This window comes from Cupressus sempervirens, chromosome 8 (genome assembly GCF_028749045.1).
Source record: "Cupressus sempervirens isolate cs-2001-9-10 chromosome 8, ASM2874904v1, whole genome shotgun sequence".
NCBI lineage: Eukaryota > Viridiplantae > Streptophyta > Pinopsida > Cupressales > Cupressaceae > Cupressus > Cupressus sempervirens.
The window spans coordinates 534868332-534891441 of record NC_143125.1 but is presented as its reverse complement, the minus strand read 5'-3'; positions in this window follow the sequence as shown (position 1 = coordinate 534891441).

The following is a 23110-nucleotide window of genomic DNA, read 5'->3' as shown; positions in this document are numbered from 1 at the left end:
GTTGAATCTAGTCAACATGGCATTCTTCCAAAGTATCTTGAGAAAGAAAAATAAACTAAAGAAGTGAGGAATGAATTCAAAGGTAGATGTTATGTGATGAGGGAAAAATCCAAGACCAAAATGAACACAATAGGAAAAGGAGAATATTATTATCAGAAGTGATATGCTATTACATTCAGTATAATAAAAATAGACCCAATGACATGCCCTAGGGCTTACAATGTTGTCTAATTCTGGAGAAAAACCCTCCTCTAGTACATTCTCCCAAACTCCACTAAAATCTACATTTATAATGCCATTAATGTTCTTAAGTAACCTAAATTAGGTTTAGGGTTAGAAATAAATTTTAGAATATGATATTTGGCATCCATCACCAAAATAGAAGGTTCTAGAAAACTCGTTAAAAGCTAATGTAAAATTAGAAGAATCTAGAAATGGTAGTCCAACTTTCAGGAGGCATAATTTTTGATCCAAGACTCTGATTGATGAACTGTTAACATTTTTGGAAAGCTCTCCAAGCACTCTATAGCTCCATGGACAAGCTTTGTGTGTCCCCCATTTTTGGGGCCCATATGATGCCATTTAGTGCCTTGAATCTAACTTTGAAGTGCTCTTAGGGGGTCTCTAGGCAACTTAAAACTACAATAACTTTCAAACAGTAAAGCCTTTTGACGTAATTCTTTTTTTGGAGTGCTTTAAATTAAAAGTATAATAATCCCTCCAACTCATCATAATTATGGATCAATTACAAAACAACCTATTTTTTGAATTGGCACATATCCCAAGGTGCTCAAAAACTCAAACCCAAGAAACAAATAGTGGAACTATAAGAGTTGGAATCTCCATTTGACCCAAATGGGTTTCCAGAAATGAAAATACATTTAGAAAAAAAAAACACTAAGCATATTTTTTGGGTGATATAGGATTGCCCTTACAATATGGATGTTCCTGCATCAGACACCTAGTGTAGATTTAAAAGTGAACCTATCACTTTATAGCTAGTAGAGGGAATCCCAAATGGGTAACCTCTACTATGGATATGCAAGTTGAATCTTCTATTGGTCATCTTTTCCACTTCACCAGGCATTCTTCATACTACCTTTTTCTAGTACTCGAGCCTACATGACTATCCATAATCTCTTCAATCTCTTCCTTCTCAGAAGTAGGAATTGAACATGGCTCCAACATCAACTTCTCATCTACACCATCATCATGATATTCTATTAAGTTTGCAATATTGAAAATAGGAGAAATATGAATCCCATCTGGTAACTCCACCTCATATGCATTTCTTGAGTCATGTTTCTTCAAAATTTTGCAGGGGCCAAATTTCTTCTTCTTTAGCTTGTTATAGATACTGTCATGTCCCCTTTTCAAATAATTAAAAAATAATAATCTTTGCTAAGGTAGGCAGGCCCAAGAAAGTGAAGTTTCAGAAAAAGGGGGTTAATCTTTGAAAATTGTTGGACTAATAAATGAAAATTATTATTAAAATATGTTTCATTAACCTCTCTTGGACATGAGTTATGGTTATGCCCTCTTTTAAGGGGTTTGGAGGCATTTTGGGCTGATTCTAGAACTTGATTTTTGCTCATTCTTTGTTATTCTTCAGAGGCTGCCAAACCTGTGGAGAAGGAGATCCAAGAATGGGAGTTTGCAGGTTTCCAGGGAGACCCAAGAATGGGAGTTTTTAGGTTTCCAGGAAGGCTAAGGATGGGATTTTGAAGCCATTCCATGTGCATGCTCATACAGAGTTTGCCTTTGTGCTGAACAATGCAGATTTGTGGGTTTTCGGGTGTGTTTTTTGTATGAGTTTGGTGTTTTCAGTTGAGTATTTCATATCAGTTTGGGTTGCTACTGTATTTTATACTTTAAGATGTTAAAATAGAGCTAAATATATGTATTGGGATATGATTAAAATTCTGAGATATATTATTAGTATTTTTGTGGTGTTTTCGGGCATTTTTGTGTTAATTTCGGGAGCCCGATGAGCATAGTTTTGTCCTACATTTGTGAGCTGTTGTGTAAAGGCTATACGGATCTAGAAATGTCATTTTGTAAGCTTTTATGCTGCTGAAATTTCTGTAAAAGAATGTCCATTTTCAGATTTATTAATAATTTGTGAAGTTCTGAAGCTTTTGGCACTATTTTCAGCATACCCAATTTGGGGTTTCTTGAGAAATTTGGTGGATCTTTGTGATATTATTTGTTTGATCTTGAAGATCTGATTAGAGGATTGAAATATCATAAAAAATATGAAAAGGGACATTTCATTGGTATCAGAGCCATGATCTTTCCAGCCTGAGGGTTTGTAGAAGTTTTCATGTCAGTTTTGACAACTACCCAGATCTTGCATGTCAGTTTTGACAACTACGCAGATCTTGCATGTCATAATTTATGGTTGCATGTTGCTTCTAATCAGCTGCATGTCAAAATTTATGGTTGCATTCTACTTCTAATCATTTTCATGTTAGTTCTTGGTGAATTTGGTGGTTGTAGAAGTTTGCATGTCAGTTTTGACAACTACCCAAATCTTGCATGTCAGTTTTGACAACTACCCAGATCTTGCATGTTAGTTTTGACAACTACCCAAATCTTGCATGTCAGTTTTGACAACTACCCAAATCTTGCATGTCAAAATTTATGGTTGCATTCTACTTCTAATCATTTGCATGTTCGTTCTTGGTGAATTTTGTGGTTGCATGTTGCTTCTAATCAGCTGCATGTCAAAATTTATGGTTGCATGCAATTAAGTGAAAGAGAAAAAAGATATTTGCAGCGAGAAAAGAATAAAAAATTTTTGATCAAACCTCCAGTTGAAAGTAAAAGTACAAAATCCAAGGAAGGGAAAAGTATGGCTGATCTAGATGAGATGGCAAAGAAATTCTTCCAAGACATCCAAAATACCCAGAAGCAAACAGTGGATAGTTTGGCAGAAACTAGAGAGGCTTTGCGAATATTGACAGGAAAACTAAAAGGAGTTGCATCTATTAATGAGAAAGGGAGCACTTCAAAGGAGCCAAGAAATCTGAAATCCACACCATCTAAATCAACCAAAACTATTTTCTTTCCTGCAGATGAGCCACCAGTACCAAATCCAACCATTAATCTTGTGGAAGAGGTTACAGGTAACTTGATTACATTAAGAGCTACTTACAATGACTTAGATGATGACTTTCATAGTTCGGTTCCTTTTAGAGAATATGTGGATATGATGAACACTTTGATGCCCAAGAAAGAGTACAGAAGGGAGCATGAAATAAGTGGAAGAGAGCTCAAAAATAAAATAAGCAAGTTTATAGCACCTACTTTTGATGGAACAAATAAAATTTCAGCTAGAGCATTGCTACAAAAATTATAGACCTTCTTCACACTTAACCCCATGAAGGAGAGTGATGTTGTTCAAATTGCAAGTCTACACTTGGAAGATGTAGCCTATGATTGGTGGTATCATGGAATGACTACTCAAGGTCATGATTAGGTAACAACATTTGATGATTTTAGTCAAAGAGTGATAGATAGATTTGACCTCAAGGATGATGATTATGAGGATGTTGTTGTGCATGATGGTGAGAGATGAGTAGACATTGAACGTTCATGACTTTTTTGAGAGAGAGTACTAGGCACAGTTAGATGCTTTGTCACATGAGGTTGAGGCTAGTAGTACTTCACATGATTTATCCCGCCAGCTGAAGGTGAGTGAAGACAATATTGTGACTACATTATCTCATCATGACAAGTATGTGAAATTAGTTGGTATTGGTCATATTACTCAAGTGAAGATTTTTCTTGAGTTACTAGCTAATTATAGTTTACGGATATGGACTCAGGATTGTTATATTAGCATTTGGGATTCAGTTGACTGGAAATCTTTAACACTTTTTGGTAGCAGTGATTGTTTGGGTGCTATCATGGATTTGATTAGTAGATTGCATGGTGTTCTCTTTTCTTGTGCCAGGAGCTTATCTGATGTTGGTATTAGTTTTTATACACCGGTGTTGGGCTTTTTTCTTATATCCAGTTGACCATACTTGCTGGAATGTGTTGATGATATTTCATATTTGGTAGTGTGTACAGATGAGTCCTAGGATCATATTGGCATTGATGACATCCAGGAGGATGCAGTGGGCAGTTTTGAATACATAGTTTCCTTGGGTACAGAGGAGTTGGATAGCAGTGCTAATGTTTTTGATACTCTGTATGTTGATATGAGCTTTAGATTTGATTCACAGGATATGGATGGTAATACTCTAGAGACTAGTAACTTTGAGGATACTCCTTTAGATAGTGCATCAGAGGAGGTTTGTAGGAGACAGTCAAGCCAGTGCCATCATGTGTCTAATTAGTTGAGAGTTAGTGATCGAGACATTGCTGTCACTCGCCAGCATTTCAACGCTGCTCGTTAGTTGTTAACAATTTATGGATGGGGTTCTCCTACTAGTGATGAGCAGGAAGGCAGTTATCTTTCCTTGACAGAGATCCACTCTTTAAGGGAGGCTATTCAGATTTTGAGATAGAATTATACACAGTTGGTAGCCGACAGAGATTATCTTATGGAGTGGGGCAGTACAGCATATGATACATTGTTGGCCAAGGAAGATGAGGTGAGTGAGCTTACTCAGCAGCTTGAGGTGACTTCTGAGATTCTTGAGAGTACACAGTTGGCTTTCAAGGAGTCACAGTTTCATTTGGCTAAGGTGACCATGGAGTTAGAGTGGCTACAGTCTTTACTTGATTCTATACAGTCACAGGCTGTGGTGCTTGGTGATCCGAGGATGTCCATGGCTGAGATTGTCAGAGACAGTGGAGATGGGGATGCATCCATCCTTGATACTAACATTGGCATATCAAGTTCATTCCCACTAGAGTTAGGTTCAGTTGAGTTGGGTGTTGTAGTAGATTGTTGTATGCCTGACATGGCGGTGGCCTCTAGTACTGATGGCATAGAGACTAGAGATGTATCAAAGATCATGTGTGATTTTGGTGAGTCGATAGTTGGCATGGTTCCTGCTAGTAATACTACTCCCTTGGTGATATCTTTAGAGGTAGTAGTCAGTTCCAACATGGTTAATGATCAATTGCAGTTAGTTTCATCTGGATTACAGTCTGAGCCACAGACTAAGATTGGCACATTCTATCAACATTACACTGTGAGGTACGCTCATCAATTTACCTTTGATGACCATGTTGATGAGATTATGATACAGAGATGTACTTTGGTTCCTAGTGCTTATCATCAATTATGGAATAGTTTGATGCCTCGGGATGAGAGTTGTGATGGGCACGACATGGTGATAGGTCCTACAATTGATAGCTTGATAATACATGACTTAGAGTAGGAGTTTTGGAGTGATTCTTCGGCAGGTGTTGTTATTGATTCTACTCCTTTGGCTATGACATCTCCTGACTTAGCTAGTGATCAGTCATAGTGGGTTGTATCACTTGTTCATGGTGAGCTGTTGATTGAGGTTGGTTTTTTTAATCAACATTATATTGTAGGGTATGTACATCAGTTAGCAATTGATCCTTGTGTTGAGGATTTGATGGCAAGAAAATTTGGTTTGGGTTCCATTTCTTGTTGTTTATCTTGTGATGGCTTTTCACCATCAGGGGTGCATGGGAGTTATGGTTATGAGATAGTGGCCAATGATCTACAGAGTTGTGCTGACTTCAGGAGTTGTACAGTGTGTGGATTCTCCATACTTGGTATAGTTTCATTTGAGAGCATTCACCATTGTTGCAGAGTTGGATTGTACATTCCATATAGGCCAGTGGGATGCGTTGATGGTATTTATTGTGTTGGCAGTTTGATTTGTCCACTTTACTTGGGTTCTGATGTTCTAAGATTTTGTGTCTCGTGGGTTTCTGATTGTGGTAGTGGTGATTTTGGAGTTTGGTTGAGCTGTAATTGTCAGTTTGATTATGGATTCCTCTTGGTCATATTGCAAAGGATATTGCAGGAGCCTATGTTATTTGGCAGTAGTATAGTTCATGACTACATTTGGGATCCAGGTGGATTGATTGGTTTATTGTTCAGCCATTGCTTGAGGACAAGCAATATTTGGGAGGGGAGGACTTGTTATGTCCCCTTTTCAAATAATTAAAAAATAATAATCTTTGCTAAGGTAGGCAGGCCCAAGAAAGTGAAGTTTCAGAAAAAGGGGGTTAATCTTTGGAAACCATTGGACTAATAAATGAAAATTATTATTAAAATATGTTTCATTAACCTCTCTTGGATGTGAGTTATGGTTATGCCCTCTTTTAAGGGGTTTGGAGGCATTTTGGGCTGATTCCAGAACTTGATTTTTGCTCATTCTTTGTTATTCTTCAGAGGCTACCAAACCTGTGGAGAAGAAGACCCAAGAACGGGAGTTTGCAAGTTTCCAAGAAGACCCAAGAATGGGATTTTTCAGGTTTCCAAGAAGGCTAAGGATAGGAGTTTGAAGCCATTCCATGTGCATGCTCATACAGAGTTTGCCTTTGTGCTGAATAGTGCAGATTTGTGGGTTTTCAGGTGTGTTTTTTGTATGAGTTTGGTGTTTTCAATTGAGTATTTCATATCAGTTTGGGTTGCTACTGTATTTCAGAATTTAAGATGTTAAAATAGAGCTGAATATATTTATTGGGACGTGATTAAACTTTTGAGATAGGTTATTAGTATTTTTGTGGTGTTTTCGGGCATTTTTGTGTTAATTTCGGGAGCCCGATGAGCATAGTTTTGTCCTACATTTGTGAGCTGTTGTGTAAAGGCTATACGGATCTGGAAATTTCATTTTGTAGGCTGTTATTCTGCTGAAATTTTTGTAAAAGAATGTCCATTTTCAGATTTATTAATAATTTGTGAAGTTCTGAAGCTTTTGGCACTATTTTCAGCATACCCGATTTGGGGTTTCTTGAGAAATTTGGTGGATCTTTGTGATATTATTTGTTTGATCTTGAAGATCTGATTAGAGGATTGAAATATCATACAAAATCAGAAAAGGGACATTTCAAGATACCCACTGGAAATCATTCATTCCTCAAGTATACCATAACTAGATCCCCAACTTGGAACTCCTTATGTCTCCTCTTTTGATCTATCCTAGTTTTATATTGTAGGTTCATCTTGGTAATATGTGCATGTACCTCCTCATGTAGGTTCTTGACATGTTCAACAAAGTCTTCTACCTTAGCACTTGTCCTCTTCCCTTGCTCCATCTTCCTCAGCTCTTGTGTAGTACTTGGACTACTCCCATACACAATTTGAAATGCTGATCTACCTGTACTCCTATTCATAGAATTATTGTAAGAAAATTCTGCTTGTGGTAGAATCAAATCCCATCCCTTGGGCTTATCTCCTACTAAAAACAATAAAAATTTTCCCAGACTTTTATTTACAACTTCTATTTGTCCATCAGTTTATAGATGATGTGCAGAACTGAACTTCAATTTTGTCTTCAACTTCTTCCACAAAGTCCTTTAGAAATACCTAACAAATTAAGTATCTCTATCAAAAAATAGTACTTTTTGGTGGACCATGTTGCCTCACGACCTCTCTGAAAAAAAAATCTGCAATATGCACTATATCATGAGTCTTGTCGTATGGAATGAAATGTGCCATATTGGAGAACCTATCAACTACCACAAATACTAAGTCATTACCTCTTTGTGTCCTTGGAAATCCAAGAACAAAATCCATACCTATGTCCTCCCAAGGCTTTTATGTAACATGAAATGGTTGATAGGGTCTATTATTCTAACTAAATCCTTTGGTTGTTTCATATACTTGACAACTTTGCACAAAATTCTTCACATTCCATGACAATTGATGCCATAAATAATGTTCTCTAATAATGGAAATGGTCTTGTCTCAACCAAAGTGTCTTGCCATCCCTTGACTGTGCTTCTTCTTGATCAAGTTCTCCCTCATGGAACTCCTTGGAATACACAATTGGCTTTCCTTGAACAACATACCATCTTGAATCATGTAATCTAGCCACTTAGTCTTGTCTAGAGTAACAAGTTCTTTATAAGCCTTAGAAGCCTTTGCAAAGTCAGGATCCTTAGGGTAAAGATTATTGAGTTCATTAAATCCAACCATTTCAACTTGCATTATTGTCAGCAACAACTTTCTCCTATTTAATGCATTTGCAACCCTATTAGACATTCCACTTTTATGTTTCAACACAAATGTATAGCTTTGAATGAACTCTACCCATTTCAAATGTCTCTGATTTAATTTACCTTGGCTATTTAGGTATTGCAATACTTGATGATCAGTATACAAAAAAATTTATTTTGGCAATAAATAATGCCTCCATTTCTTTAAGACCTAAACTATTGCATAGAACTCCTGATCATAAACATAATACTTCTTCTTTGCATCATTTAATTTTTCACTAAAATAGGCAATAGGATTACCTTCTTGCCTCAACACAACCCCAATAGCACTACCACTAGCATCACAATCCACCTAGAATGCTTTGTTGAAATTAGGGAGTGGCAACACAAGTTGCTCTATCACCTTCTTCTTTAGTAATTAAAAACTCCTTAGAAATCCTATAGTCCACTTGAACTCTTTTCTATCTCCCCTCATTGTTTTAGTTAGGGATGCATATATACTACTGAAACTCCTAATGAACTTCCTATAAAAACTAGCTAAACCATAGAATGACCTCACCTTAGTGCTAAACCTTGGAGTAGGCCATTCCAAGATGACCTTCACTTTCTCTGGGTCCATTTTGAGATCCTCATTTGATACAATAAATCCCAAATATAATAACTCCCTTTTGACAAAACTACACTTCTTCAAATTAATCAAAAAATTATCTTCCCTCAACCTTTCAAGGACACTACAAATGTGAAATAAATGTCCATCCAAAGAACTACTAAAAATCAAAATATCATTGAGATGGATAATAACAAATTTTCCAAAAAAATTCTTTAGTACCTCATTCATAAGACACACGAAGGTGCTTGGTGCATTGGTCAGTCCAAAGGGCATGAATAACCACTTATATAGACCCTCCTTGGTATTGAATGTAGTCTTCCACTCATCTCCCTCTCGTATATGTATCTAGTGATAGCCACTCTTGAGATCTATCTTTGTGAAGTATTGAGCTCCACTCAAGTAGTCCATAAGATCATCCATCCTTGGAAAAGGAAATTGGTAGTTGATGCTCATTTTATTTATAGCCCAAGAGTCTGTACACATTCTCCACTCTCCATCCTTTGTTGGTTCTAGCACTACAGGTATTACACATGGACTCAGGCTCTCTTGAATTAAACCTTTCCTCAACAGCTCTTGAACTTTTCTATTTAGCTCCTTAGTTTTAGTAGGAGTCATCCTATGAGAAGCATTGTTAGGAAAACTAGCTCCAAGGACTAAATCTATTTGATGATTGAATTGCCTTATTGGTGGCAACCCATCTGGCACATTATCACAGATGACATCTCCATACTCACTTAATATACCTAAAACTTCAAGTGGAACTTTACTACAACCTTCCTTATCCTTTCTAGGAATTAAAGCATAACACATGCTAATGCGTTATGCCATCTACAAATTTTCTTCCATCAACAAGACATACCCTAGAACTACTACATACCTTTTTCACTCTCCTATATCAAGGGCTTCAATTTGTGGTGAACTCCATCCTTTGTCAAAGAGTATGCATTTGCATGACCATCATGTATAGCATGCCTATCAAATTGCCATGATGTACCCAACAATAAATGACATACATCCATTGGGATGATGTCACAGAGAGCCTCATCATGGAAGCTCCCAATCTTGAACTTTACCAAACATTACTCACTAACCAAGACCTTATGATCATCCTGCACCCAAGCAATTTGATAGGGTTGGGGGTGTTTCTCCCTCTTTAGCTTTAGCTTTGGGACCATCTCCTCTAACACCAAGTTGTCAGTGCTTCCACCATCAAAAATCACAACACAAAATTTACCCTCGCACTTGTACTTGGTATGAAACAAACTCATCTTTTGCTGAGGTTTAGTCTCATTGCTTAGTAAGACCCTTTCATTTACTAGAACCTCTCCTCTTTCTACATCTTTTAAATGTAATGACTATTCATCATGATCCACATGAGAAACACTTGCTTTAACATTAGCTCTACTATCTTTCCTTCCTTGGTGTTGAGGGAATTTGTAGGCATGAAGACCTTCTTCATTGCAATGAAAATAGGTACTACAAAAGCATCCTCTTCTTGAACCTTTTCCTCATCCTCTACCTCTTCCTCTCTGATCTCCAAAGGTTTGATCATGGGAGTGGTTAAAACCCTCATTCCTCTAGTTTCTTCTAGTACTCACATCCTTATTTTTCTTTTGGTTCTCATTTCAACCTCCAAATGACCTACCACCACCCATTCCTCCTTGACTGTACGCTCTTTGGATTCTATCAAACTTTTTGCTTAGCTTCTCCTCAACTTGCAAGGCAAACTGGTATGCCTCTTCAATGCTAGTCATTCTGACTAGACTTAACTCCTCCTAAATGCTAGGTCTTAACCCATTAAGGTAACGAGCAACCTTCTTCTTGTTTTCTTCTGCATGCCCTACCCAATAAGGACTTGGTAAAATTCCTCTATGTATTCCTAGATAGATTTTCCTACTTACTTTAACCCTTGCATCTTCTTGAACAAATCAAGCTCATATTCAACAAGAATGAATTGCTTCTTTAGTTTGTCCACCATGCAATTCCATCTTGTGATTTTCTCCTTTCCTATTTTGTCCTTTGCAAACTTAACCCTATTAGGGTCCCCAATATCCTCATACTCAAAATATTCCTCTAGCTCATTAATCTAGTCAATTAACTCATCTAGGTTTAGATTTCCCAAAAACATGTCAACATCAATTTTAGGTCTTTTTACAAGCTTGGAAATGGCCCTAAAAGGCTTATCCTCTGCCTAGTTTAGGACTCCTCCATCTCCTTCCCCTTCCTACCCAATATTTCCTTCTTCTTCATTTTCCTCCTCACTTCCATTGCCTATGGCAATATTCATCCCTCTACATATCTCCTCTTGTAATGCCTAAACTTGTCTCTGGAGGGCACTAACCTCAGGAGGAACAACTCTAGCCCTTCCACCATGCTCTCTTCATGGAGGCATATTCTTACTATATCAAATCCCACAACCACACAATCTTAGTGCAAACTACCTCACAGTCAACACTTTGTTTACGCACTCAAGAAAACCTATTGTGATACCACTTGATGAGGGCACAATCCAAGACCAAAATGAACACAAAAGGAAAAGGGGAATATTATTATCAAAAGTGATATTATATTACATTTATTACAATGAAAATAGACCCAATGGCATGCCCTATGGCTTACAATGTTGTCTGATTCTAGAGAAAAACCCTCCTCCAGTACCTTCTCCCAAACACCACCAAAAATTGCATTTACAATGCAAGAAATGTTCTTAGTAACCTAAATTAGGTTTAGGATTAGGAATAAATTTAGAATATGTCATTTGTAACCTACTTCCAAAAATAGAAGGTTCTAGAAAACTCATTAGAAGTTAGTGTAAAATTAGAAGAATCTAGAAATGGTAGTCCAACTTTCGGGAGGCATAATTTTTTGATCCAGGACTCTGATTGACAAACCGTTTAGATTTTTGGAAAGCTCTCCAAAAGATCTATAGCCCAATAGAAAATATTCACCTTTTCCCTCATTTTTTGGGCCCATATGAGGCCATTTAGTGCCTCAAATATGACTTTGAAGTGCTCTTAGGGGGTCTCAAGGTAACTTAAAAAAGAAATAACTTTCAACTTGTAAAGCCTTTTGACCTAATTCTTTTTCTAGAGTGCTTTAAATTAGAATTATAATCATCCCTCCAACTTACACCCTCTAATGCATAATAATTATGGCCCAATCACAAAATAACCTATTTTCTACATTGGCATGTATCCGAAGGTACTCAAAAACTCTAACCCAGAAAACCAATAGTGGAACTATGAGAGTTGGAATCTCTATTTGACCCAAATGGGTATCTAGAAATGAAAACACATTGAATAGAAATGAACACTAAGCATATTTTTTGGGTGATATAGAAGTGCCCTTACAACACTAGATGCTTTTGCATCATTATGCATGCAATGAATTTGGTCATATGAGAAGGGACTGCGTAGATAAGTCATTTAAACCCCCTTTCTTGTTATTGTTATAATTATCATGGTTTTGGTCATTGAGCTATTTAATTCAAGAAGCCTAGATAAATAATGATAATAGTATGATGTTTAGAGGTACTAACCCTGCAACAAATAGACCTGTTGGAGAAACCAATGCCATAATGAAATTATGTATTATAAGTGCAACAACTTTAGACATATAGCTAGAGATCATAAAGTACATATTGGTCAGCCATGACCTAGATATGGAAACAATGTTATATAGTCTCTCAAATTTTTAACATGGGACACACAACAAGATATTGTAGGATGAATAATATGAGTATACCTAATAACATGAGGAATAATATGAGAAACCAAAATCCTAGAAGGAATATGAACAACAACATAAGGAATGAGAATTATAGTAATAGTCAAAGAGATAATACAAAACATCTTTGTAGGAAACCTTGATGAATCATTTGTTAAAAATAAGAAACAAGAAAGTTGATATATTGTATTGGAAAGTAATCAAGTGATGCATCTAAGAACATATTAAAGTCAGATATAATCCCTAACCAAGCACAATCTGATTAAGTATATCATTTCATCAATTAATATGACTAGATTAGCATCAAATTGGTATACAAAAATTTAGGATAGGAATTATGACTTGGAAAGTTAATATGATATAGAGAAAGATGAATGGAAGATGAAATTAAGTGCACATATGATTAGTCGACATGTGAGTGTGTGAAGAAAAAAAAGGTTATTTGTAAATAAGAACAATTTTGTGTTGATTGTGTACTTGCACAATTAATGAAGTAGGTAAAAGAAAAGAATTAAGGATCTAAATAAGATCCAAGAGTATCATTTGAATGTGTAAATAGTCAAGAAGAAAATTAAGAGCAAATCAAAGACTATCAAGGCAAAATTGAAGCAAATTAATCAACACACCCCATTTCCATGAAGTTGTGGTATTTTACTATTTTTCAAAGGTTGAAGTTGTTAAATTGAACTCAATGCTTACTATAGAGATGGATAAATCTTTAATTTACAATTTTGAGGATGAAACTAAACCTAAGATGAAGATATACCCTATTAATCCCTTGGAAGATGATCCCACAGTCACATTTTTGATAATTTTGGACAAAACTCTATATTTAGAAGACATTGGAAGCTATACTAGGAGCAAGTATGAATATTTAGGAGAAGGAAATATAGCTAAAGAATTTGACTTCATATAAAATCAAGACATTATTTTGAAAGATGAGTATGAATACCTAGGACATAATGACCTAGTCAAGGACATGTTTTCCCATGAGTTTGATAATGAAAAATGGACAAAGACCATATTGAGTAGAATTCATGATAAAAAGTTTTTGCAAGGTGACAATTTGATAGATATTTCAGCTAGCCTCATTCATGAGTTCATTGGTCTAAGAAATGAAGTTTATATACCTTTAAATGAGAAGAATGTAAAGAAAATTGTGGTACAAAATAGCAAGTTCAAGTATAATGGAAGAGGAATTATGAGAAGAAAATTCAAACAACACGATCTAAGTTTTTTAAGTAGAGTTATGACATAAAGGATATGTTAAAGTTCTAGAGAAGATGATATGGAAACAAGTTTCATCCATACAACCTATACGATGTGTGGTAAGAAAGACAAAGTGAATCTGAGTGTCTTATTGAGAGTGTAGTTAGTTGAGAAATAGTCAATTCAAGTTCCAATCATTACTTATGTACATGTTTTTCCACATAATAAAGAGATTTCTATTCATGTCTATATGTGAGTTGATGAACAGTGATAACAGAACTATGGAAAAGATAACAAACTTGTACAAAAGGAACCTTATGGAGAAGATTGAGAGCAACACATGCCTAATAATGAAGACATTCCAAATTGAGATGAAGTAGACATACAAAATTTGACTATGTGTAGTCAAAAAATATAGAAATGATTTTTTAAATTTTATGGTAGACACTAATTTCACTTACATAGAAGTAATTGAACCTAGAATGATGTATGTTTAACCTCTTGGGTATGAAGTTATAGAAACTGAAATTGAAGGATATGTGGAAATTATTCTTAAATCTAGTAAAGATGAAGATTTTGATAGACTCAATACCTATGATGAATTAAAATGAAGTTGACTTATCAAGAAAATCTTGAGAAGTCGACTAAGAAGAAGGTAGAGGCAACCACAAAAATATCATGGATGACACCTAAGGAATCTTTAGTAGTAAGAAAAACAATGGAAGGTATGAGAAAGAGTGGATAAGAAGGTATAATTTTTGTAACTCCAATAGTAGAAATAGGACCCTTGCTAGCACATCCTTTGATAGAATGGATAAATATAGTAGAGTTAGAGGCCAAAGAATCAACTATATCCTATAAATTAGTTTCACAAATATAAACATAGGCTACACCAGTCACTCCCTCAGTGAAAACAAGTAAAGAAGAAGAAGGGTTGAGATTTGTGGAAGTTAAGAGAATTTTTTCTAGATTGGTAGAACTAAAACAAGAAACACCAAAAACTCCAAAATAGAAGAAAGTAAAATAGATGATAGCTAGGTCAGACCAAAGCAAGAAGGTTTTGATGATCTTTGAGAGAGGAGAAAGATGAGAGGACACATTGATGTCCTCAAAGACACTAAACAGGAACAACAAGAGATAAATCAACCAAAATGTGTGATCAAAGGAAGGAAGGCATGGAAGCCTAAAGTAGAAATATTGAACAATGTAATCATTAATGATGGTAATTTTTTCTAGTTAAAAAAGTTGTATGAATTATCCACTAATCTTAACAAGTTCCAATTAGAAAATGTAGTAATCATATATATGATATTTTCTAAAAGGAAGTTTGGTGACATACAAGGATAGATTCCTGAAAATATGCATGATAGATTAATTAATAGAAAGAGCATAGTACAAGAAGAAGACATGGAGATTAGAGAGAATATGATTAGAAAATTATGTGTAGTAGATAGTGAAGAGAACTTGTAGAATCTATTGAAGAATCTTGAACCTTATCTAAGGAACAAGAGAAGAGAAATGCTGATTATGGGAGGAAACCATGAGGAATTAAATAAGGAGATTGATCTAGCAATAGTATAGATGATGAGACATCTTAAACCTACTACAACAACATTATTACTAGTAGCTCCATAAGTGACTATGGGTGTGGACACCATGGAGATAGACATCATGAATGTCATAGTTGATACCACAAAGGATCCTTTTAAGGATTGTGAAGAAATTTTTGATAATTTGGTAAGTTATGTAAGCTCTAATGGAGAGAGAGAGAGAGAGAGAGAGAGAGAGAGAGAGAGAGAGAGAGAGAGAGAGAGAGAGAGAGAGAGAGAGAGAGAGAGAGAGAGAGAGAGAGAGAGAGAGAGAGAGAGAGAGAGAGAGAGAGAGAGAGAGAGAATGAAGTAGAAGAAAAGAAAATAGAAGAAGAAGAAAAGGAGGAATAAAGAAAAAAGAAAGAAGAAGAAGAAGAAAAGAAGGAGGAGGAAGAAAGAAAGAAAAGAGAAGATGAAGAAAATATTAGAAAGAAGGAAGAAGAAGAAATGGAAAGGAAAGGAGAAGAAGGAAAATCTAGCAGCCAAGCAAAGGCAAGTGAACCTAGTTCTTCTAGGTCATCAATTGAATCTATATTGGAGACTTTGTTAAGAAATAATTTAGATGATGATGATCAAGTTGAATTTATATCATTGGTGAGAAAGATTATTGAGGAAAAAAAAAGGCTAAAGATTATTCAAAGCTCTTTAATGGAAATGATAGAGAAATTACGAAGCATCATATCAGAAAAAGTGACTAAATCTAAACTCTAGGATAGAGAAAAAGTAGCAATCAAGGATTTTTATACTAAATTTACACATTTATAAGAAGTGGCAACCATGAAGGCACAAACTCTGCATGATGTAGAAATATTTAGAAGATTTTTTGATAACATCATAGGAGATCTCAAAAAATTTGATGAGAAAATCAAGGAATTGAGGAAATATTTAGCAAAAGGAAAATAAGTGTATGGTACATGTAACCTTTCACACACATTTATCAAGGATTTTTTAGATGAACTCAATATCAAGATAGAAGAGTTAAAGATTCTTATAAATGAAGTACAAAATCCTATAGTGCAAATTGTGGACTTGGAAAGCAGAATCAACAACATACATGATGAAGTTGGGAATTTAGAACTACAAAACGAAAGGGCATTGAAAAGATTTTCATTGTTAAGGGAGGAGCTTACTCTAAAGATTGATCTTGTACAAAGATAGTTGGAGGATTTTCTATTAGCTAAGGCATCTTATGAAAGGTTTTTCTACATTGAATTGGAGGTAGTAGAGATTGCTTCATATGCACTATATGTAGTACTCAGTATATAAGATGTAGTAAAGGACAAGTGGGATATGGAGTTTTCTATTCTAAAGACCAAATTTGGTGATTGAATATCATGGATTTCCAGTCATCCATCATGAAGGTAAAAGAATTAGTAAAAATTTGACTAGTATATAGTTCTTGACACCTTTGTCATTGATGTCAAAGGGGGAGAGAAATAAGGAAAATTGTACATTTGTATATATATGTATTAATGTAAAAGAGTAAAGGATTATAATCGAAAGGGGAGTTATATTGTAACTAGGAGATATAAGGAAAAGATGGTATAAATAGTGATGATCCACAAATTTAGAATTTTTTTAATGGCTATATAACTAACACATTATAAGTTTTGAAGTTTTGGTTTTGGGACTTAGCCAATTTTCCCATATGTTGCCATCAAAGAAAAAGGGGGAGATTGTTGACAATTTGCCTAAGTTAGATTGTATGATTTTGTCATTTATGGAAACATATATTCAATATGAACTGAACAAGATGTGAGGATAGAACTTTGGTAGATAAACTTAGAATTTTTTCTAAGTATTACTCAATTTTCTTGCAAGTAGAGGTAAAGATGTAATTGGAAAGATTCATTGAGAGAAGATTAGAATGTATGCACTGACATGGAGGTAGTATCATATGCCAAGATGAGGTATTCTTAAGTACATGACTATATGGCTAGTACAGACGTAGATATTTAAGTTTTATAGTGACAATGTTGAAAAGATAAAACATGGTAAAAGATATGAAAAATAATATTTTATATTAATGAAAATATTTTGTTTATCGAAATAATTACTTAACTAATTAGGGATGACATCTTAGATGTTAACCCTAAGTGAGAAAGAGTTAATTTTTTGATTTGGCAAGCATGTAAAGTAATGAAGGCTAAGAGTAAAACAATGAGGTATAAAGGAAAAGTTTCTAAATGTGAAGTTAAGTGTGATTTTTGTGATGAGTATGTGATTATTTTGAGATACAAATTTTGATGTAAGATCAGTGCAATATTTTTTTATTTTTATGAAGAGTCGTGAAAGGCTAAATCAGATATTAAATATATTAGTAGTAGTGAAGATTTTTCTTTTATCTATGTCTTATTGTATATTCCATGTTTGGGCAGCGGGATCATCTTTCATACTTTGTAATTGTAATAATAACTCCCACCAAGGTTGAGGATTCTAACAAGGTCCAATCCTATAACAAGCACCAAGACACTATACAGATGTAATATACTCCTAGCATGGTCAATATATTTCACAAGATACTTTTGATTAGTGGATCATTTTGTGGGTACCAACCCCACTGGGGTTTTCCCTTGGCCAAGGTTTCCCTAGTTAACAAAATATAATAATATGTGTTGTATTACTTTATGGTTGTGTTTAATATTCAACATAATCAATTAACTTTCATATGCAAGCTATAAGATTGTTAATGATATCCATATTTGGGTACAAGTTTTTGAAATATTGAATCATCCCCCTCTCAGTATTTCCTATTTCTAACAATTTGTATTAGAGCTTGGTCATAGGTTCAAATATCCTCAGGTAACACCAAATAGGGGATGGTTGGAATAACCTCCAGTGTTTCCCTTTAGGATTCATGATATGGATTAATCACATGCTATGTTTTATAAGTCTAGTGGTTGTATTGGGCATTGATAGGTTGATCTTTGGTGTAATGATAACCCTAGCTTGTAACAAGGAGTACTCAAAATATGCACTATGAGGGGTACCTTGTGAAATGGAAAGGATGACTATGGAAGACTCAACCTTGATATCCAAGGTGGAGGTTGACCATTTGCATTTCCATCAACTAACAGAGAAGTGACAAGTTCACTTTTAAAATTACCCTTGGAGTCAAATGCATGAGCATCCATTAGTGTAAAGACAATCCTCTATCACCCAAACATATGCTTAGTGTTGGTTTCCATTTAATATGTATATATTTCAAGATACCTATTTAGGCCAAACAGAGATTGCAACTCTCATATTTCCATTATTATGTTTCTAGGTTAATATTTTTGTGCACCTTAGGATACATACAAATGTAAAAATTGAGTTCTCTTTATATAGATAAAAAATTATGAAGAGTTAGAGGGTGCAAGTTGGGGGGAAGATTATGATTGAAGTTTCAAGAACTCTAGAAAAAATAAAGGTTAAAAGGTCTCATTGTTTGAAAGTTATTGCAGTTTTAAATTCCTTGGATACCTCTTAAGAATACTTTAAAGCCTAGTTTGAGGCACTAAATGTTCTTGTAAAACCCAATAATATGGGAAGAATACAATGAAAATCCATAATAAAATAGACCACTAAAATATATTTCCTGAAATGTAAATAGTTCATTAATTGAATTCCCGAATCAAAAGTTATGCCTCTCAAAATCTGGCTTACCATTTCATGAATCTTCTTATTTTGCACTGAATTATAATGTGACTTAGAGAACCTTCAATTTTGGAGGTGGCTACAAATGGAACAATGTAAAATTTATTTCTATCTCTAAACCTAAAAAAGATTACTTAAGGTTCATTTGTGTAATGTAAAGGCAATTTTTGTGGATTTGTGAGAAGCATTTTTCTCTAGAATCAGATAATGTTGTAAGCCCATAGGGCATGTAGTTGAGCCTATTTTTTTCTAGAATTCATGTAATATATTCTTATTTTAGAAAATAAAATATTCCTTTCCTATTGTGTTCATTTTGTCTTGAGTGGCACCTTCATCAAGTGGTATCAGAGTAGGAGTTCTTGAGTGAGTAGACAAATCATTGATTGCGAGGTAGTTTGCACTAGGACTATATGGTTGTAGGATTTGAATGAGTGAGAAGATGTCTCCATGAATAGAACATGGTAGATGGAAAAAAGTGTTCTTCTTGAGGTTAGATACCTCTAGAGGCAAGTACAAGCACTACAAGAGAAGTTTGTAGAAAAATGAATCTCATGATAAGGGATGAAAGTGAAGAGGAAAATGAAGAAGAACATTTTTTACAGGAAGGAGAAGTCTTTAAGTGAGAGGAGGAAAATATTTTTAGGGCCATTACCAAATTGGGAAAAAGACCTAAATTTGGGGTGCCCATGTTTTGAGTAAATCATGACTCGGATGAGTTGACGAACTAGATTAATGAACTAGAGGAATTTTTTGAGTATGAGGATATTGAAGACCTTGATAGGGTTAAGTTTGTGAAGGCCACACTGAAGGGTCATGTAAAAATTTAGTGGCAAGAGATTTAGTTAGAGATGAATAGAAGAGGAAAGGAGAAAATCACAAGGTGGGATTGTATGGTTGACGAACTAAAGAAGGAGTTCATTCCTATTGACTATGAGCTTGATATGTTCAAGAAGATGAAAGGGTTAAAAAAGGGAGAAAAATTGTCTAGGAATATACTGAGGAGTTTTACTAGGTCCTTATTAGGATAGGGAATTTAGAATCTATCAAGGAGATGGTCACTTCTTACCTTAATGGGTTAAGACCTAACATTAGGAGTAGCAAAGTCTAGTTAGAATGACTAGCATTGAAAAGGCATACTAGTTTTCCTTGTTAGTTGAGAAGAAGCTAAATAAAATTTGATGGAAAGAAAAGAAGGAAAGATTAAGGAGGAAGAGGAGGTGGTAGGTCTTTAGGAGGCTAAAATTAGGATTGAAAGAAAAATGAAGATGTGGGTACCAACCAAAACCAAAGGAATGATGGTTTGAACCATTCCCATGACCAAAATTTTGGAGACCAGAGAGGAAGAGGATAAGGGTCAAGAAGAGGGGGCTTACAAGGTACATATTTTCACTATGGAGGAGAAGGCCATCAATTGTATGAGTTTCCAAAATTCTAAGGAAGGGTACATAGGAGAGCTTAAGGCACATCAAGAGTTTCTCATGTGGATGATGATTCCAAATCATCACATTTAGAGGAATTAAAAGAGGAGAGGTTTAGTTTAACAAAAGACTCTTTTTGAGTGGTGAGAGTGATCCTAGATAAAGTAGGAGTCTATTTCACACAAGATGCAAGTTTGAGGGTAAATTTTGTGATGTGATTAGTGATGGTGGCAACACTAACAACTTGGTGTTAGACGAGATGGTTACAAAATAGAAACTCAAGCAGGAGAAACACCCACAGTATAGGATTTCCATAAGGTCCTAGTTAGTGAAGGATCTATGGTGAAGTTCAAGGTTAGAAGCTACCATGATGAGGTACTCTATGACATCATACCAATGGAAGTATGTTAATTTTGTTGGGAAGGTTGTGGTAGTATGATAAGCATGTAGTACACGATATTCATGCAAATACCTATTTTGTAATGAAAGATGAAGTTCATCATAAGGTCAAGACCTTAATAAATAAAGATAAAAAGTATGCAATAGTGCTAGGGTATCTCTTTTTGATGGAAGAAAATTTATCAATGGAATATAACATAAACATATGTGTTATGCTTTAATTCCTAGAGTGGATAAGGAAGGTGGTAGATAATTCCTAGTAGAAGTCTCAAGTCTGTTAAGTGAGTATGGGGATATCATATATGATAATGTCTTTGAAGGGTCACCACTAGTAAGAAAAACTAGCCATCAAATAGATTTAGTCCTTAGAGCTAGTTTTCCTAAAAAGGCCACTCATAGGATGACTCTCATTGAGACTGCTGAGTTGAACAGACAAGTTCAAGAGCTATTAAAGAAAGGTATGCTTTAGGAAAGACTAAGTCCATGTTTATTACCTATAGTACTAGCACTAAAGAAGGATGGAGAGTAGAGGATATGTATAGACTCTAGGGCTATAAACAAGATAATCATCAAGTAAAGGTTTCCCCTACCAAGGATGGATGATCTTATGGACTACTTGAGTGGAGATCACTACTTCACAAAGATAGACCTCAAGAGTGGCTATCACTTCATATTTTTTAAAAAGGGAAATGAATAGAATACTACATTCAAGACCAAGGATGGTCTATATGAGTGGTTAGTTAGATCCTTTGGACTGGCCAATGCACTAAGAACCTTCATACAACTTATGAATGAGGTATTGAACAAACTTATGGGAAAAGTTGTTATTGTTTTTTGGATGATATTTTGATGTTGAGTAAATCTTAATTTGAACATTTGTTGCACATTTTTAGTGTCTTTGAGAGATGAAGGGAAAAAAAATGTTGATTAATTTGAAGAAGTTTTTGATATCTCTAACCATTGTTTTCTATTAGTGTCAAACACTTAGTCATTTACAAGATAGAGTCACATGGTCATCACTACAACCGAGCTACTCTATATAGGCTAAGTCATGTATATAGAAAGTATGTATTGATCTCTATAGGAGTTGAGTAAGTGTATAGTCACTAATTATTTTCTATACAAGTTGAGCTCATCAATGATCAAGAAAATTCCAAGTATACAAGTGCCAAATTATATAGTGTGTGTTGAGAACAATACATGTTGAGCATTAGAAGGGTAATATAGGTTGAGAAACAACAATGTTGAGCATTAGGAAATAGTTAAGATTGAGCAATGCTGAGTCTACATAAAAGTTAGAAATGGAAAAAAGTTTGAGGTAAAATGATTATTACGCCAACTTGGAAGGAATATTTGAATTTTGTTGAGGTTGTTACTAAACATTTACACAACATGGATCACAGATCCCTATATTACGTGTTCAATGATCAAGGTGAAGAGGAAAAACATGGAATCATCTAGAAAACTCTTTATGAAATTCTTTAAATAGAAATGATCTTAACCTAGATTGTAAGCATGTAGAGTAAGAGAAAAGGTAGAGAGGTGTATGCATGTGAACAAGAAGTAATATGCAAGAGAAGGTTTGAGAATAGATAAAAAATTAGTGAAGGGTTATGCTATCATCTAATAGAGAAAGCAACCTAGTCATGTAAGTTAAGTGAAAGGGAAAGACAAGTGATATCAAATCAAAGGAGATGATTAGTTAATAAAGAGAAGACTCAAAATTAGATTATAGAGAAAATTGAGAGTCAGGTACTGAATTAATTTTAATTGACTTGAATCAGGTTAAATATCTTAATAGAGTGGTCTTAACAAATCTTTGTAAATCTCCTAATAGTTTCCTTACTTTTTTGTAAATGTTAAATTCTCTAACAAGGTGAGACCTACTGAGTCAATCTCTTAAGCTTTTAACAAGTAAAACCCCTCATGAGGTAGATCATATCTTATGATCAAACATTATAACCTTAACTGGTTAACTTTATTACTACAATAGTGCAGATTTGTGGGTGTCTTCCCCACCCCAATTTTACCTTCATCTTGGAGGGTTTCTGGGTAACAAATATTGCATTATGTGTTTCATTTTCATGCATGTGATTGATAAAATTTATATGTTACAATAGATTTACATTAAAAGCAATATGCACAGAAGTTATTGATAGATGTGAATGAATTGGTGAAAAGTTTAAAGTGTTAAATATTATGATTCACCCCCCCCCCCCCCTTCTCACTATCTTTTTAATCTTGTCTATTACTCCATCAATAAACAATTGGTATCAAATAATTGGTTCTTTGATATAAGATTAATATCTTGTACATTAGATGTTGGAGATGGAGGCATTCAAACTAGATAAGGTTATTGAAAATTAGGTGATTGATATCCAACTCATATTGTAGAAACTCAAGAAGGTAAGAAAAGATCT